Here is a 20,762-nt window from a genome sequence, read left to right as displayed (position 1 = left end):
ATATCTAATATATAAAATTCTCGTGTCATGGTGTTAAACATTGAACTCCTCCGAAACGGCTTGACCGATTCTCATGAAATTTTGAGTGCATATTGGGTAGGTCTGCTAATCGGACAACATCTATTTGTCATCCCGCTCATTGTTAAGGGTCCACACGTATTTTTTTTTTAATTTTTTCGATTTTTTTTTTAATTTGTTTGATTATGAGTCAGCATTAAAAAATACATACAACTTCAAATTTTCACCCATCTACGATCAACAGTTACTTTTGTATCGCGATTTTAATATCGGCAATACAACGTTTGGTGGGTCGGCTAGTAAGTATATTATAATATCATGCTTACTATTTGTTACATCTAGAAACAAACCAAAGAAGTATGTTATTATAAAACAAACATTAAAAATATAATACTGGTAAAAATATTTTTATAAACTTATTAGCAGACCAGGCGAACTTTCTATTACCATATAAATTATTTCTAGTGAATATTTTGGTACCAAAATAAAAATTAACTAAACATATTACTTAGTTCAAAAATAAAATTTATTTGAAAAACAAAATTTTTCGAACTCACGTCCTTCGGCGTTCCGTGCCGGTGCTCTAACCAACTGAGCTAATATTACTTCGTTAACAGCACAACTATTACTTAACCTGTCAGTTTAATAAAAAAAAATACGTGTTTTAAATTAACCCTTACCACCCAGGAGTGTAACAAAGTGGGTCTAGTGACAAACACTGTGACATGAGAGTTTTATGTATTAGATAAGAAAAAAATAAAACGTTTCATGAAAACATATATTATATCTTCTTGGTCCAACACTATTAAACATCGTTAAATTAGTAAAAATAATATCAGAAATAGATTTCAAAACATACATACCAAACACTCATTTAATACCTTTCATTCGCTACAAAGTACGGTTGTCCGAGGAGCGAACAGTACAAGGAGCCTTTATGAGAGGGTTTTGACCTAGCTCTCAATCACCTAGATAAATAATAATAAGCCGGATATAACCTCAAACATTTGCATGGAGCAAAATGAGATGAAAGGCCTGGCCTCAGGTCAATACACGAGTAGGTATATATTCATTATTTAAATAGTAATTTATAAAATAAGCACATATATTAAACTACGATTAATTTATTAGATATAAATTAATTGAATATTTGCAATACGCGAGGTATTTGTAAATTTTATACACCAAGAGTTGCTAGAAACTTATAACGAACGGGGAAGCAAATTTGAAATTTGTAGACGAAAAGTACATAGATTTAATGCCAATTTCAAGTTATAAAGCAGAACATATAACGAATACTTTGCGACTATATTCGTGGTCGTTCATTCACAAAAACATAACAGGGCATTGTGATATCGAGCCCGTACTGTGTAGCTCAATGCCCCATTAGGTTACCGTATTGTAAGTACCGCGGTTATCACGCTCACGAACACTAATAAACACCCGATGCGCGTGCGCAGGCTTACGCGCGGCCGATGCGATGGCCGACCAATGCGACAATGCGACTCCAACTTCCAAGTCTCAGTGTCTGCAGAACACTGCCTCCCCAGTCCACAGAGCCACGCACCTCTCTCTTTTGTCATATCGTTTCAGCCAACTCGGAATTGCTGAGAGAAAATGACCCTTGCTACGAGACAACTTAATTGCTATTATAGATACCCATTAAAACCTTTATAGGCCATTAAAGGGCTTGAAGATATATTACTTAAATATACATTTCACTAATTAAATCTATTTAGGAGATATTATTTGTATGTTTGTTTTTAAGTTACGCATTATTATTATTGTTCAAACGTTGTTCTGTACATAATACCCAGATAAAATGCGGTTTTTTATGAGTTGTTTGTCAATAATATTTCATAGCATCAAGAATTATTTCGTAAAATATGCTCCTGTTGTTATAATTGAAATTGTTTCACAGCAGAACTGTCAAACCGTGTGTCAATCAATTCTCTCATAGAAAATAGGTCTACACAATACAAATATCTATATATATAAATATGAATTGCTGTTCGTTAGTCTCGCTAAAACTCGAGAACGGCTGGACCGATTTGGCAAATTTTGGTCTTGAATTATTTGTGGAAGTCCAGAGAAGGTTTAAAAGGTGAATAAATATGAAAATGTTCGGAATTAAAAAATGAATAACTAATTAGAATCTTTGTATCTGTCTAACTTTCTCAGGAGCTAAAAAATCAAACTTGATTTTAGCTACCTATAGTTGATAGATTAACAACAGCTGATGATGATACTATGATGGCAATACAACGTTTGCTGGGTTAGCTAGTTGGAAATAAAAATAAGTATGGGTCCCAAATTGGAATAAAAACTCTCCTATCTCCCAATAATTTCCATTAAAATCCATTTATTAGTTTAGGTGGTCACTGGAAACAAACCTCAGGACACTGGATTTATATATATAATGATTTATGTTCTGGTTCTGTTTTCACTGTCATTTATAAATATTTGCTAAAAGAATACAAGGCGGCACAAAGTATCAAGCGAATTGCACGATCTGAAATTGCAACAATTCAATTCAATGGGCTACATCGTGTTGGTAAATTCAACAGCGTTTATCGACTTTAAAATTGTTTTCTCGATTGTGACTTACGAATAAATACTCAATTAGAATTGCGAGTAACAATTTGTTTGAATCTTGCGCACACAATATTTTTGGTGTTTAATTACTTCATAAAGATTTACATAGTATCATTTAATCCCTACTAATATTATAAATGTGAATGTAAGTTTGATACGAGTAAGACTGAACCGATTTTGATGAAATTTGGTACATCGATAGACTAGAGCTTGGGAAAGGAATCCCGGAAAAATCCATGATTTCCGCGGGATTTGTGAAAAACTGAAATGTAACGCCGATGAGCGTCGATAAGCTGTAACTATACCAATAGTACGCTTAGTTTGCCATAGCAATCTTCCTCGAAATAAGATTAATATAATATGTTGGGAACGGGAGCAAAAATTAAGATCATGGTCAGCTAAGAGGGCAATGGAGAGGGCTATGCGAGTTTCAATGCGAGATTGAATCAGAAATGAGGAGATCTGTAGGAGAACCAAAGTCACCGACATAGCAAAAATGATTGTGAAACTGAAATGGCAGTGGGCACATAGTTCGACGGAGATGGCCGGCGGGGCAGTAAAGTCCTCGCATGGCGACCACGTACCGGAAGACGCAGTGTTGGTAGGCCAACAAGATGGACCGACGATATGGTCAAGATCGCCTGAACACGTTGGATGAGGGCAGCGCAGGACCGATCGTCGTGGAAATCTTTGGGGGAGGTCTTTGCCCAGCAGTGGGCGACCCCGGGCTGATGATGATGATGGGAGCGAAAACGGGAACCAGAACTGGAATAGGACATGAGATAACCTTCAATTCCAAACTTGCTTATTATTACAAAAATATCTTTATCTACGCGGACGTAGTCGCGGGCATCAGCTAGTATCATTTTATTTGTTACAAAAATAGAAAACAGTTATGCTGATTAAGTTATTGAAAATAATGTAAGTAGCCACCGTCGGCCATACATTATATACAACTTTAACTAGGTTTGCATGTACGTGGAAGAAATATCTTTGCGAATCATAAGACATGCATGAATCTAATAGGAACATTCATATGTGTCTTTAATCAAAATCAGTCTCAACGTGTTAAGACAAAACATAATACGGATTTTTAATTTGAGTTAAGCATGTTTTTAAGTTGGAGCAGGACCAAATTTTACCCATATCCATTAAATACCCATGTTCTTTCGACCTGGAAACACCATGTAAGGAACCCCATTCCTCAGTTTGGTTATATGTAGTAAAAAGTTACTTGAAAACCGCACTGTGGACGAATGTCATACATCCAAACGGTGAAGCTGATATCCAAGTTAGTGGCGTATCGTGCGAAGGTAGAATGCAGCTGCTGAAATCATGATAAACAGCTCTTTGGAACACTTCCCGTGATAAATGCAGTAGAAGACACATAATGAAATGACGTCACATACAATCCCGACAATTCTAGCAAATCTGTGTTGCACGGTTAGAACTTTAAAATAACAACTGAATAGGTTTACAGAGAGACTAAATTTCCCAATGAGATCGGGGAGGTACTGAAAAAGAGGTCGAGAGTTCCAAGAATGTGAAACAATGCAGACGAGTGGTCAACACGATATTATGTCAGATGCATGGAGGTTCATAACCTCTGCTTACGATGGAAAGATTTGTAGCAATAAGAATAACCAAAAAAGACATATTCACACAAGGAACAAACATTAACTTCTTATGCCTACTGCTCGGTTAAGTCGATTATTGGGACAAAACAAATATATTGCGAAACTTAAAAGAATTGTTAAAATTTGTCGTTTGTGTGGGAAAGGTTATTATAACATTAACGATTTTCTTAAAGTAACCACAGACTGGGAATGAAGCGAACACCCTCAGGCTCTTTAATTATAAATGTTTATTGTACGATATTACATTGCCATCCATATATTAAAAAGAAAAAGCCCCCTCAGTTTCTTGCGTCCGTTCTTCTCAGGTTGAATGGGCGGTAGTTTTTGACGTTCAATAATTAGTGATTTTAAATCCTATTTTGAATACAAAAATTTTAATTTTATTTATTTATTTATTGGGAAACAAATACAGATACATCCTTAAACATAAAATAGATAAAGTAAAAATAGAAATATGGACACAAGGATGTCTCCTCAAACAGTTTTACTAAGTACACTTAATATTTAAATTTACACTTAAATTACACTTAGTGCAGACAACCAGTTAATAAATAAATCTAACATAATGCAGTTGAAGACATTGTTACAATTTAGATGAAATAACGTGATTTTTATCTTATTATTATTTGAATATGATAATACAATAAAACAAACGATTATTACATTTTGCAATTAGGACATAAAACGGTCATGTACCAAATAGCTCATATTTCGCAATGCTTGGCAAATTGTTATGAGAAACACAAATAAATATTACCAAACATAGGCCAATATTGTCACAAGCGATATGCGTGGAGTGAACTGCGAAATCTATATATATAAAAATGAATTGCTGTTCGTTAGTCTCGCTAAAACTCGAGAACGGCTGGACCTAATTTTGGTCTTGAATTATTTGTGGAAGTCCAGGGAAGGTTTAAAAGGTGAATAAATATGAAAGTGTTCGGAATTAAATAAAAACAACATATTTGTTTTTCCTTTGATGTGTCCCCCGTCGTCCGATATTTGTTTTGTATGGACATATTTTCTATGAGAGTATTTATTGACGCACGGTTTGACAGATCTGCTGTGAAACAATTTCATTACAACAATAGGGAGCATATTTCACGAAATAATTCTTGATGTTATGATATATTATTGACATTTTTTTATTTATTATATACAGAACAACGTCTGTCGGGTCAACTAGTAAACAATATTTACAAGGGCGACGAACTATAAGACATAAATTGGCAGCGTTGGCACAAATAATTGCATTTAGCGAATTGCGTCGGAGACATTACGGACAGTTTCGAGTGCTTGTGTTACTAGCAAATTTGCCGCGTATAATAAATCCATGTTTACGTGTTTACTTCTGAGAAAACAAGCATACGAATCATTTAATGCACAATGACTATTATATTTTATGTTACAACATAATAAATAACAATGAAGAACTTTCGAGAAGAGAATATGTCATATTTCAATATAGGTTCTACTAGCAAACGTTGTATTGCCATATAAGGTAATAAAATAAATTCAATAATTAAAATTTTTGGGGTATAAAAAATAGATGACAACCGATTCGCAGACCTACGAAGTATATTATAATTTATCATACATCGGTACATAAAATTTATCATACTTCAATTATCATTAAATTCGATTGCCATCTTGCAACTCTAGTGCGTATCTATGGATGTAATAGAATAATATTAAAATCGCGATAGAAAAATAGGTGTTGATCGTAGAGGGTTGAAAATTTATGTATTTAATGATGTACCATAAAAAAATAAACAAAAATAATTTATCTAAAATTTAATAAAAAAAATATTGGGTTGGACTACCCTTAACATTTAGGGGGATAAAAATAGATGTTGTTCGATTCTCAGACCTACCAAATATGCACACGAAATTTCATGAGAATCGGTCAAGCCGTTTCGGAGGAGTTTAACTACAAACACCGCGACACGAAAATTAGACGACCGTTAGACAACCGATAAAAACCGGCCAGGAATATTAGTTTTTTTTAGTGGTTGAATTGCTCAAAATAGAGGTTAGTTCTAAAGTCTATTTTTTCGACGTTTTCACAACCGTCCATCTAGACGTAGGTATACATGACTTCAGCATAGTGTAGTCAAAAGAAAACGCATGCAGTTAAAAATGAAGCTTAATTATTCACGCAATAATATTAGAATAAACAGTGAAAACAGAATCGAGCACGAAGGGTTTTCATTCAATAGTACATGATATAGACACTATATATGCTTTTAAACATGTACTCTTATAAAAGAAAAAGTTTTTTTTTATTTGCTCGGCTGGCATTTTGATTTCCGCCATCTTGTTTTTAAATATTACTTATTTAAGCGCAAATAAATCTCAACTACTAGTTGCTGCTCTTCCTCGAGATACAGCCACAACACCCCGCCGCTAGATAGACAGAAGGATGGGCAGGGAACTTTTGTTAATAGAGTTACGAGTTAGTTAGTAAGGAAACCTAAAAGTTACAAATTCTACATGAGTTTTTGAAACTATATTGTTTCTAAGCGCAACCCTCAATAATTACCACAAAAGATTTTTCTTTGATAGCCATATATTCAAATTCATAAATTTTTATTCAAAATAAGACTTGAAATCATACATTTAACGTCAGAAACTCCCACCCATTCGAAAATTTTTGCCCCAGACCTGATAAGAAAGCCTATAATTCCAGCATAAGTCTAGGAGTGGCAGGCTCTTCTTTCTTTCTGCCGTGAAGCAGTAAGCATTATTTTGTTCTGGTCTGAAGGGTGGCCTTAGCTATTGAAATTACTGGGCAAATGAGACTTAACACCCTCTATGTCTCAAGGTGACGAGCGCAATTATAGTGCCACTCAGAAATATTGGATTTTTTAGAATCCTGAGCGGTACTGCATTGCAATGCAGGGCGTATCATAATTGCTACTGGTAATACAACAGCTGAACGTCCCGCTCGCCTCGGCACTTATTTTCATAAAAATAAAACTAACGACACATTACTCTGTCATATCCTCTAGTGTTTAAAGAATTTATACTCTGTGCAAGTGATATAACAAAACCAAGAGTAGTTACATATTGCAGAATACATTGTATGTGGTCATGCGTCCGGACAAGCAAGCCGGTGTCCGCTGAGAACATTCAACAAATGCTCAATGCAAATTAGAATCGCGCGGCGAACCGATCAACTATAACTCGGCAAAGTAAAATATAAACGAGTTGACACGCTTCTTGTTTTATTTTGTGACCCTTTTAGCTAAACAGGATAACGTTATAGAGGATACTGCGCTCATTCTAGATAGAAAGGATGTTTTGTACTCATATAATGTGACAATGACTTATTCAGTGTTTCGTCCTTATTATAGCGTATTTGTGTATATAACATGTGAAGGAAAAATATAACATAAATTTCGTATGGGCCTTGACAATAATAAGTTAAATCAAAAATAAACAAACAAAATGATATATTACATTAAATAAACAAGTTCATCCCCATTTGATATGAATTTTTAATTTATTCTTCAGGGAACAGCGTGCAATACATACATGTATAGAAAACGGCCTCATCATAGTTGGTTCTTATTTTTTTCTTGTTCAAGAAGAGGAAATACATTTACGTATTGAAGACCCCGAAGCGGGGCCCATATGTCGGGCTCGGGTGTAAACCCCCCTACCGACTAAAAACCTCCTCCTCTGTGCTGATAGCCCTAAAGGCTTTTACAGCGAAGCCGGGCGGGGGCCTTGGAGGCCGAGTAGATAGTTGGTAAGTTAGTAAGCCCTATCCATCATCAAGTTGATGTTTGGCACTTGAGAAACGCAAGATTCACTAGAAACTTTTTGCCTCTCTCTAGACCTTTGTGGAATCATTGCTCTTTTTCTGAACTAAAACCGTTTAAGGACATTTACGTCTAGAGTACCTACCTCAATGGTCGGCAACTCATCTCTCGACCTATGCAGATGTACAGAAACGGCTGGAATTTTTTGTATTCATTAGGTGAGCCACTTGCCCGTGTGCCCCTCTAATATAAATAAATTATATAATAGTTAAAACAAATCTAAAAAACACGCTAAAAAGCACAAAATTCTCTTTCTTATTCGATAAAATTCCTAATGTTACTTAAATCGGTTACAGATAATGCTTGAATTTTAAAATTAACATCAATTCCTGCCTTGTCGACGATAGTTGAAAATTATATAAACTAACAAAAATCTTATTTTTTATGCAACTTGAAAAATGGAATAATTTGATCAAATTAATGTATCAGTCCTTGATAAATCTACGAAGTTTCAACGAAATCTGTCCGTTTAAAGTGGGTCAAAATCGTGCCCAAATGAGTCGGTTACAAACAAACATACATACTGGTGAAGCTAATATAAAGCGTGTAAAAACATCATGTACATTCAAATAGTCTATAATATTTCACATAAAACTCCAAATTCCATTCTGTAACCATCAGATAATTCACCACAAACCGCCAAGCAGCACCAAGCCAATGAACCCATCAGCTACAAAACTGACATCATAATTCAACGTATTTATATCGAAAGTGAACAATTGTAGTGTACAACACATTTAGAGGAACGCGTAGGATTGGGTGCCTGGGAGATATGTCATGACATCGGTAGTTGCAGCTCCGATGACGCATTCCTGAGTGAATAACATGTTGCAATTATTGTACTCCCGTGCTTAATAATACCTATTTATAGCCGCCGAATAACTGTTTGCATATCTTTACTGGCTGAACATTAAGATTGAGACAATAAACAGAAAAAATATACAGACCTTAAACATATTATCGTTAATTTGATAAAGTTAACTAAGAAAAAAACAATGATTATCTTTGCTAAATTTTAATGATAATGCCAATATAAGGATGATGAAATGCTATTGAGTAATATTATTGGTCTTAGGTAGCATTTTATATTAATAATAGTCTTTTTGGTTATTTTCATACTTTTCATTTTTTAAGTTTTAAAAATGGGTCAATTCAGCAGATCTCTAGAATATTCTTATAATTCCAAACAAGGCTTATAGTACACGGCTTAAATAAGGAGCACTAATGTCTACATTCCGGCTTCAAAACCATATAAGTAAAAAAAATATATTGGTTACGGTGGCACAGACCATATTTTCACAATTACTGCCGCAAATAAAGGCAACACACTCGAAAAGAGTCTAAATGATAACGAGATTTCAAATGACAATAAATAAGTAATAAGTTATATTAAACTACATAATATTCTATGCATGTATGTAGGTTACTAAATTTAATTGAGATTTACATAGAAAAAACATATGAACTATTATTGCATTTTATTTAAATGTATTTCTAACGCGATCTTATAAGTAAATAACCTGATTCCATAATATATCTTGATTTCCAAGAAACTAAAAACCAAACAATCGATCTACACATACCTAATTCTTATTCTGTCCTTTTATTTGGAAGCTAGACATTGCCAGACTAACAAAAAGTAAAACGCCAAAACCGCCCGAAATCCGAGAACGGAGAACGCCAAGAGAAAACAAAACGCAAAACCAAACTTCTTAGAAATTAGAATTCCATCTATTGTTTAAATTCGCCGGTCGTGCTGTGAAAAGCGCACGATTTGATCCCTCACAATGGCGTCATTAATCCTTTATGAGGTCGACGATCCTGGTTCCCCAGTGATAGACAATGGTGGTGGTTTGTGAGGTGAATTAATACGAATGCACATGCAAGTTGCAGCGAGCTGACTCCGACCGGCCTTGAACTTGCCGTTCGCAGTTCATGGAACGGAACGTAAGTCCACGTAACTCCCAGTGTCATAACTCGATCTATTCAGCTCGTGTTTCCATTATAAATACCAAATACTAAGCAGTAAATAGTAACTTAAGAAACTTTTTAAAAACACATGTGTTGTGTTTTAAAATATTCTAGTGTTTTGTGTTTTAAAACCAAGCCGTCGCGTCGCGTTGGTGCGGTTTTAATAGTACTCGTACACAAGAGTATTTTAATACTTAAATATCTGATAATATCTTATGTTTGGATTAACTCTACTAAAACATTGGACATTTTTAAACAAGAATCACTTTGACAAGTGTAGATATTTTATCTGCTGCCCCTTCAGGAGAAACGTAGTAAAGCAGATTTGGCGTATTTTTGCAGCATGGCGAACAGTGATTGTTGTTTTAATCAACTGTATAGAGTTATTTAGTATGCTTTTCCATTCTGGAATCCTAGTCGTTTGCATATGCCCATGGCGAGGTGTAACTATCGTGCAAATTCCACACAACATTACTATAACCTGCAGGAGTTACACCAACCTGTTCACATTTTTTCTCATCTTTAATCATCGACGGAACATTGCTGTGGTATTTCACGGATATCGTGAGGAGTAGGCAGATAACAACACAGAAACTGCAAAATGCGTAAGGCGCTATGGCTTTCTACGGTGAAAAGAAGGGATGGGATTACCCATTATAAAATAGCCCAGGAGAAGTGTAACATCGTCAAAATGGCACTTGTAAGCGCAACTTTTTTCATCAGTGCCAATTATTGAACAGGATGTGAATCTCCTTGTCCTTTTCAATGGTTTGAGTACGGCTGTGAAGAATGTTTTTTCCATTAAAATGCAGTGGTAACACTGGACCCTTACAATATTTCTCAACCTCATTTAATTGTAGAGATTTACCTTCATTTGGTGCGACACCACGTCTCCTCTGGTATGTAGCTCTGTATGGAGGAGACTACATTGAAGCCTGCGCTATAAAAAATTCGCAATTCGTAACCAAGTTCAGAAGCGGCTATGTGTGGTAATAGGGATGGAAATAAACCGAACCCATGAGTGGTTCAAAAGTCAATGACGACCGGAGTGGCAAAAAGGCTATGATGGAGGTGTTGCACTTGAGTTAAAGCAGGCTTCAAATAATTTTGTTCCGGTGTCTCTTGCGTGAAAGAGAATACGACGTCGAGAGAGAAATATGATAGGTTCGGCACAATTTTTATGAAGTTTTGTGGGTACAAAGCGTTCAAAACGAACAATTCTGAACAAAATAATGCCTCAAAATTTTGAAAAAGTTGCAAATTTTTGTAGAGTTGTTTATCGGTAAATATAGAAACCTCCAGATCTCAAGTTGTAGCAATGTTAGTCTACTTTAAAAATGTTATAAGATTTTTGTTTCCAAAGCATACTTTAGGACTTAATTTATTAGGCCTTTGTCCAGCAGTGGACGTCTTCCGGCTGATGATAATGATGCGTTAAGTCACCCACACTTCCATTGCTTCTACTTTGTATACGTTTAAAAAATTAAGTTTCAAACTGCTCGACAAAGGCCTCCCCCAAGATCGCCATGACAATCGGTGCCCTCATCTAACGTATTCCGGCAATGTTGGCCAGATCGTCGCTCCATTTTGTGGGGGTCTACCAACACTACGTCTTCCGGTACGTATTCGCCATTCAAAAACTTTACAGATCCAACAGCCATTTTCAAATTTAATTTGTGTAATCCATCCCAGAAGTGAGGGTTATCACTTTAAATACAAATAGTTTGAAAAAACTAAAATACACGCTTTGGTTGAAAACATAATAGTTAAAATTTAAAATTCACCAATTCCTGCCCTATTGATTGATAGATGACAAAATTATATAAATTAACAAAAATCTTATGTTGCAAATTGAAAATAGAATAGTTTTACCAAATTAATATATTATCATAGGTCCTCGATAAATCTACGAAGGTTGAACGAAATCTGGCCGTTTAAAGTGGGTCTAAATTGCGCCCAAATGCGTCGATTACAAACAAACCTAGATACAGCTGAAGCTTATAAAAAGTGTGTAAAAATAACAACTTTTTACGTAAGTTTTAATCATAGAAATCTAAATTAAAAGGTACTAGAAATATTACGTGCCTTGTGGACCAACTGTCTCCCGTTACACACGTTACATTGCTCCGTACGCTCACAACGCTCCGGATATTAAACGACTTGCGCACCAATGGTGTGCAAACTGTTGGCAATACATTAAAAATCTCTACCTCAACCAGACATCTTATTCATTCAACAGAAACACGTTGCAACTACTTGGACTCTATTTTCCTTTTCAAAATATTTAATAACCCTTTAGACTATTAAATATTACTATAAAAAATGTATTTCTTGGTTCCCAGAAGGTTCTGGGAAGTTCCGTTAGGAGGTCCTTACGTTCAAAAAATTCCTTCAACTATATAAAATATCCTCGTACAAATTATGCTAGAAACTCATATGTTAATCGTTTATGCAGTTATTACAATAACATAAAATAATATACTCATAAGCTCTAAGCTTACATTTTTCTATTTTTGTATAAATAATTATGGGACTATTTTGGTTTAATTATTTGTATATTATATTTGTATATGGCTGTTTGTTCCTTTAAAAATATAAATAAATAAAAATAGCAAGAAAAGAACATCTTATATTTCATTTCATAAAATAGTTCTGCAGTAAAAATCTGCTAATCTTAATGAACGGATTTATATGGGGATTACTTCATGGAGTGCAGTTTGGTCCAACTTGAGAGATAGGATAGTTTTTATTTCGATTTGGGACCCATAACTATTTTTATTTTCAATATTCGTTTTGTATGGACATATTTTCTATGAGAGAATTTAGTGACGCGCCGTTTCACAGTTCCGCTGTGAAACAAAATCATTATAACAACAGGGAGCAATATTTACGAAATAATTCTTGATGTTTTGAAATATTATTGGCAAATTCCTATAAAACAGTATTTTTTTATTATCTACAGAACAACGTCTGTCGGGTCAGCTAGTAATATATAATATTTCGATTTATATAGTAACAGTTCGTGGAAGAGTTTACGTAGTTAAGAGGTTACAGATAATGCGGGTGGCGTAGATTTAGATTTACCACCAAATGACCATATTAAAAAAAATTGATAATTAAACTTTAACTATTTGAGCCGGTGAATCTCCAAAACGGTTAGACTAACTTTATCGCGATTTCCACTGTCAGGAAGCTAATGTTGTACTTTTATTCATAAAAACAATAAGGGCTACTCCCGAAATATTAAAATCTCGATCAATTCGCAGTAAATTGTCAGATAGCCGCGTAGAAGAAAACATGCGGCGTCGTATTCGTAAAGAATAGACGAATATAATTCATAATGGAATATTCTAGCAGCTTCCAAGAAACAATGCAAACTATGAACCCCGAGGAATGTTAAAACAATAGCACAGGCGATCGTATTTCACGACGATAACATTGATAGCAACAGTACACTGATGCTAGATAGATAGTATTAATTTATGCTGGGTATTAATTATTTCCACAGAATAGCGATGGCTGAGCCAGTAGGTTGCGGGTTCAACGACCTATCAACCGGTCGAGATTCGAGCTTTGTTCGGCGAGTGGTAGACCAAACTTGGCCCACTTGTGTACGCCATTTTTTGGCGGCTATGTAGCCATGCCAATTGTCCAAAAGTCGCCCCGAGATAAAGAACGGAATAATGTTACCGTGTAATCGAAAAATAATTTAAATAAGAAGTTTTTTTTTATGGAATAGGAGGACAAACGAGCGTACGGGTCACCTGGTGTTAAGTGATCACCGCCCACATTCTCTGGCAACACCAGAGGAATTACAAGAGCGTTGCCTGCCTTTAAGGAAGGTGTACGCGCTTTTTTTGAAGGTACCCCATGTCGTATCGTCCCGGAAACACCGCACAAGGAAGCTCATTCCACAGCTTTGTAGTAAGTACGTGGAAGAAAGCTCCTTGAAAACCGCACTGTGGAGGACCGCCACAAATCCAGATGGTGGGGATGATAGACTAACTTGTGGCGTGTCGTGCGAAGGTGGAACTCGGCAGCAGGAATCAGGTTAAACAGCTCTTCGGAACACTCCCCGTGATAAATGCGGTAGAAGACACACAATGAAGCAACGTCTCTACGCAACGCCAAGTGATCCAGCCGTTCACAGAGCACTGGGTCCCCGACAATTCGAGCTGCTCGTTTGATTAACCAGTTAACACACCAAATGCTGAACAAGTACTAAAAGCATAATATTTTTTAACTAAGCATTTTATTTCGTTGGCATTGAATGCGATTGAATTGTCGCGCTTGCCTATGTAACGCTAGTTGAGGTAACGCCTTGAGTCGATTATGGTAAGCTATAGAATTCACCACTGCTGCCCATTATTTCATATAATGAAATACCACCGATGCATTTAGTGTGGAAACTTTTCTTACAAGAGCGACATCTCAAGTCAATTTCCTAATATGCAAATACTAGGGTTGAGCAGGTTATCAACTGTAAAGTAGATCCTGTAGATGAAGCCACAACCTTAGAGTAGAACAAAGCAAACAAGATTTTATATCGATACGTCACTCGAACGGTTAGCTCAGTTGGTTAGAGCACCGGCACGGAACGCCGGAAGTCGTGGGTTCGAGTCCCACATCGTTCATACAATTTTGTTTTTCAAATTTTATTTGTGTATTAATCCTAGCATGTGATGTGAATCCTATCACTTTAAAAAACATAACAAATTGTTTAACTTCTTTATGTGCTTCTTTTCTTTATGTGTTACACATAATAATACCATAAAGCGCTCCCTTGTCTAGTAATGAAAGTACCTATATAATTGATTTATTATAATATAATTTCCAAAATTAACACTTCGAACAAATTATTCTTATTTTAAGTTTTTAAGTAAGTGCCCTCAACTATTCTTCAATGCATTGATGTTTTATACAAAAACTGCAAAATAGAGGCCTGCATTTCTTTAATGAATAGAATCATATTAAATCTTTTAATGGAAATTAATATTATCTCTCGATTTATATTAACAAAGGAAATTACTCAACATATTCTCCCTCACACAACATAATAGGCGAGCTGGACAAAACCATGAACATATTTATAGCAAATTAAGTCTTGTATATATAGCATATTTTAGGTTAACGAACATAAAATGAGATAAAAATATTTAAATCGAATTGGTGTAGTATTAATAACGTTAGTATAATAATATTAAGGTAGTAATGCCCTTTATTCGCCGGCTGGTTTATTAATCTCTCCCTTTGCGGTTAGTGTGTCAAGCAACGGTACAACAGCAGATGGAACCAGCTCGTATCTACGAACTGTCACAGATGAATTACAGCAGATACGACAAAGTTATCATGACTATCAAAAATTCTATATTACAAGCCACGGACTAGTAAAAAAAGATGGACTCCGCGCCGTGATATTAGCAAATGAAGCACCTTTATGCTAGTGTGTGTGCGGTTACGGTGTATACCAGTTATACAATTTTTTCTCCCTTAAATAACTATTTCTACTTATGTACTTAAGAAGGCACCAAAAAATACATAGTGATTTACAATGATGTCGCATATGCACATGGTTTTTTATGTATGATTTTTGAAGTGAAACTTCTTAAGAATCATTGTGATTTGAAACTCGAGGAAACAAAAATGTGATACGGTAGAGACACAAACAGGTAGATGTATAGGATTCCGCCGACGAGAGAATGAGGCAGACACATAAATTCATAAGATTTAACGCGGGAGAAAATGAAAAGCATTATACAGTGTTTTGGTACCAGGCGATCATAGTTAAAGAAGATATTGTCTTATGTATGACGCTAGTATACCTTAATATATTGACTGACATAAATATGGTAGCGGTGATAGTAATGTCTTTCATAGCGGTTGTAATCATGTGTCATCCTAGCAACATGTACCAGGACCTCATATGCAGTTTAGAGATCACAGATCAGTAGATGATTAACAGATAAATGGGATATGTTTCACATAATATAAAATCAAAGGCCGGCAACGCTCTTGTGATTCCTCTGGTGTTGCAAGAGAATGTGGGCGGCGGTGATCACTTAACTCCAGGTGACCCGTACGCTTGTTTGTCCTCCTATTCCATAAAAAAAAAGTTTGTTCGTTAATGGTGTTTGTTAAAACAAACCTATAAACGAAGTTCTGGAATTGGTTTGTTTTTTATTCATTTATAATTTCAATGCAGTGGAGTCAAGGATTATTGTAAAACATTAATCACATCATTAACATTGCTCTTCACTTTCAGAAAAGACCTAGCAGCCCTAAAATATCACTAGCTACCGTACCAAACTGTCAGAAAAATAGGGATAGCACACTTCTGCTTGACAACAGAAAAGCAAAAAAAATCGTATCACTTCTGGAATCTATTTGGGCCAGGGCCAGATATTTTTGTGGTGTGGTTGATGACATCCAATGTGCCCAACTCACATCTCTGCACAACGCCAAAGAATCAAGTCAATTTAAAATGCTTTGATCGTCCTCCCGAAGCTTTTTAGAGGCCAATTTGACTTCTCTTCCAAGTAATAACGAGACTGAATGTCGCTGTAAGATAGTCAAGTATTGGCATACAGTTTGTGGCTTACGGAAGGTGACTTTCCAGTTTGGAATGGAGTTACAGCTAAGATAAGTTGGAGTCACTCCCAGATGTTTGGTAGTTTATAACAATTACAAACAGACAGTTCTACGTGTTAATCTTTGGCGGAGATAGTATTGAACACACCGAACTTGGTCCAAGTTGTGTCATGAGCAGTTATGTTATGCTTTAACCTACATACTGGTTACTTCTAACATAGAATAAATACAAATTTTAGATAAATAAGAGTCTATTTTATTCATTACATTTAAGGATAAATGTTAACACGTAAAATATAAAGACAACCTAAGTTATTATATTATTATCTCTAAATAAATTTAATGTATTTGTTAAATGGTAAGCTGTAAATTTTACTTCTCAACTGAGGACATCTAAAGTATGAGGCAGCATTGTCTTTAGCAATTACTTAGATTAATAGATCATGACTGTTGAAACATTAACGATGCGTGATATCTGGCGATCATTAATAAAGAAAAAAAAATAACATTAAAAATAAATATTAATTTAATCCTCAATAAATAAAACCAAAAATTTTGTAATTACTTACGCAACGCATGGTTACCGCGCGGGCGCACAGATTAGACGGTGATCGCGGGGTGCGGAAGTAGGAAGGGGGCAAGCGGACACATTGGTTACGGCGGCGAGCGCTTTATGTAACGAAAGAGTCACACAGTATCCACACTTCATTTATTTATAGGATTTTTTTTCAAACTTAGAGCATGTGCGAAACTTAAAGGCAGGCAAGGCATCTCTTAACCCCTTGGTTGCGGATGTTCATGGCTGCTCACCTCACCACTTTCCACCACGCAAGACTTTTACCCGTTGCCCTACTCTCTTGAAATATCCTTAGTATCTCGCCCGGTCTTGTATACAACTTAAATTTACAAAAACCGCAAAAATAATACCGAGAGAGATTCTTACACCGTTTCTCCTCTCTCGGAGTGTAACTTATTTCTGAAGCGTTGATAGTGAGATCTTATATGACATCAAAAAGAATTTTCAAGGAATTAATAATGTGTGTGGCATTCTACAAATATTGCCCATCAAGAATGTTGCCTTAGGTAGGCTTAATGTAAGTGTAACATCATAATTAAAATAGAATTAACCTTATTGAAATTATTGAATATCTACGGTATATTTTCAAATTTATTTCGCACTCTTTTTTATAACTTAAAGTGATCAACGCCTCGATAATTTATTTGTATTTTAGTCATATTAAAGCCTTTAAAAATAAAACATTAGGTGTAAATGTTAGATTTTTTTAATCGTTTATTTAAGGACTCTTTTTATCATCAAGGGTCATTAGCGACCACGGTGTTTTACAACTATTTATATAAATCTATATTAAAAAAGCGATTCACTCAATTGTATGAAACGTGCATTGATTCATAGATTGACAGATGGCGGCTATAATCGTGTAAAAAACGGAGATAGCCGAAATCCACTACGTTGTAAGCAACTGTTCGCTTTCAAACTTAGCCGGATTATACTTCGTCGCCATATTGTAATTACTACTTCAAACTAATGTCAAATCTCTGCACGTTTCAACTAAATTTCAATTTTTACTTATCCAGACCCGCCTCCTACTACGTAATATCATCTTTGTTTTCTCGTTAGTTCTTGCACTGAAAAACTTCATAATATTTTCATATATTTCAAAAATCCTAATTTTAGTAAGTATATTTTGCCGTAATGATATCTACGCATACTCAAAAAGATTTAATTATAAATCTGCTTCATTTAATACGCCTCGTCTAAAATGTATAAGTACAATTAATTATTAATACCCTATTGTTGGCAGTCGCTTAATAAAACCACAGCTCTTTGCAATGACGAAAAAGCTGTCGACAATTTGAGTAGATTATAAAAAATATACCGTTTCCAACACCGTTGCGTGATGAAGGCACTCATAATAAACGTAACAGCCACAATACGTCCTACTCGCTCAGAAACGGTAGATTGTATTTAACATTTTTCACTTTTATTTTGTTAACCATTAACCTTCTATTATCATAGATATATTAACTTGCTATTTTAACTGTTAATTATTTGTTTTATCATGTATTTCTATTACTTACTAGCTGACCCGACAGACGTTGTTCTGTATATAATAAATTAAATAATGTTTTTATATGAATGTGTCGATAATATATCATAATAACAAAAATGACTTCGTAAAATATGCACCCTGCTGTCGTAATGAAATTGTTTCACAGCAGAACTGTCAAACCGTGCGTCAATAAATTCTCTCATAGAAATTATGTATGGACACATCAAAGGAAAAACAAATTTGTTGTTTTTATTTAATTTAGCAGCATTTTCATATTTATTTACCATTTAAACCTTCCCTGGACTTCCACAAATAATTCAAGACCAATCACAAAATTAGCCAAATCGGTTCAGCAGTTCTCGAGTTTGAGCGAGACTAACGAACAGCAATTCATTTTTATATATATAGATTATGTCCTACTCGCTCAGAAACGGTAGATTGTATTTAACATTTTTCACTTTTGTTTTGTTAACCATTAAACTTCTATTACCATAGATATATTAACTTGCTATTTTAACTAATAATTATTTGTTTTATCTTGTATATCCACTACTTTCGGATTGATGTGACTAGACTGCAATTGTGTAATTTTTTTTAAAGAAAATTGGATGGGACGAACATTACTCTCATCTGTTAGTAAGTGATACGCCCTGCTCATAACCACACAATGCCGCTCAGTCACTTTAACACATTAGATGTTAAGTCTCATTATTAGCCCAGTAATTTTACTAGCTACGGCGACCTTCGTACCGAAACACAACTATTCTTGTACATTATTGTGATGTATTTGTATCCTTAGGCTAGGGTTACTATAGATGCGAGTTCTGACGAAAATTTGTTCTGACGAGTACGTCCGAAATCCTCGTCAGAACAAGGCGTGTACACTGTGCGCGTTTTCTGTTATTCTGACTGTCAGTTCGTTTCTGCCGTCCAGCGAAGATGGACGAATTTGATGAATTTGATTTTCTTGAAAGTCTTTTATTTAAATTATTATTGTTAAATGGTGGAAATACAGAGCATGTCAACGAGTTATTTTCTATAAGAGACGACAAAGGAGAGTTCCAAATGTAGATTGTTGAGTTCTGTAGCAACTTTCTCCCACTTTTGCCGAGAAATATATCTGTTGTGATAATTTTTGTCTCTCATATCCCACAAACACCTGTTCTCGTACAGGAGACTGATCAATTTATCGTTATCCATGGTGGAAAACAAATCATTCGAAATGCGCAGACGCAGGTCGTGCGAAAAAATCAAACTCGTTTGAACGCTCGAGTGGTTCTGACGATGTCGTGCATGTTCTGACGCGTTCGTCGTTGCCAGTGTAAACACTGTCATTGGATACCAGGCGTTTGTTTCTTCTGACGAATCCGTCAGAACTCGTCAGAATAAATTTTCGTCAGAACTTGCATCCATAGTAACCCTAGCCTAACCCGACACTGATTTGTTTACCAACTATTTTGAGGTATCGGTGCAGTTGCTGCTACAACGTTGTGAGTCCTCGCATAAGATGTTTAACTATAATATATTAATAAATCAATTAAATACTAGTTTAATTAATTTTATAATAATACTAGCTGACCCGTAACGTTGTAATGCCGATATTAAAATCGCGATACAAAAGTAACTGTTGATCGTAGATGGGTGAAAATTTGAAATTTTTTAATGTTGACTCATCATCAAACATATTTAAAAAAAAAAAAAAAAAATTTCATGTACCACATGGACCACCCTTAACATTTAGGGGGATGAAAAATAAATGATGTCCGATTCTCAGACCTACCCAACATGCACTCAAAATTTCATGAGAATCGGTCAAGCCGTTTCGGAGGAGTTCAATGTATAACATCATGACACAAGAATTTTATATATTAGATAATATTTAAAGTTATTGACATCAAGCACGCCGTGCCTTTTTACAGCAAATTACACTTTTTTTTAATCACTCTATACATAATTTACACTTTTGAAAATTACTTTTGAATTTTTAGTTCAATTTAATATTTTTTTAAATTTGTTAATGTTATAGAGGCTTAAAAATAGGCACTTATCAGATA

At 35.1% G+C, this 20,762-nt stretch overlaps 1 protein-coding gene across 2 annotated transcripts in view; it reads right to left on the bottom strand.

Annotated features, from left to right (window-relative positions):
• Positions 1 to 20,762, bottom strand: part of LOC126965944 (long-chain-fatty-acid--CoA ligase 5) — a 100,360-nt gene that overhangs the window by 53,576 nt on the left and 26,022 nt on the right. The window contains exon 1 of one of the 2 annotated variants that reach the window (XM_050809758.1): positions 1,428 to 1,552. The exons of the other annotated variant lie outside the window; for it this stretch is intronic. The gene's annotated coding sequence lies outside the window, so the exon portion shown is untranslated. Of the gene's footprint in view, positions 1 to 1,427; positions 1,553 to 20,762 lie in introns of those variants that run through there. 2 annotated transcript variants of the gene reach the window in all.

The sequence above is a fragment of the Leptidea sinapis genome, chromosome 9 (assembly GCF_905404315.1).
Source record: "Leptidea sinapis chromosome 9, ilLepSina1.1, whole genome shotgun sequence".
Classification (NCBI taxonomy): Eukaryota; Metazoa; Arthropoda; class Insecta; order Lepidoptera; family Pieridae; genus Leptidea; species Leptidea sinapis.
This window is presented reverse-complemented; position numbering and strand designations above follow the sequence as displayed.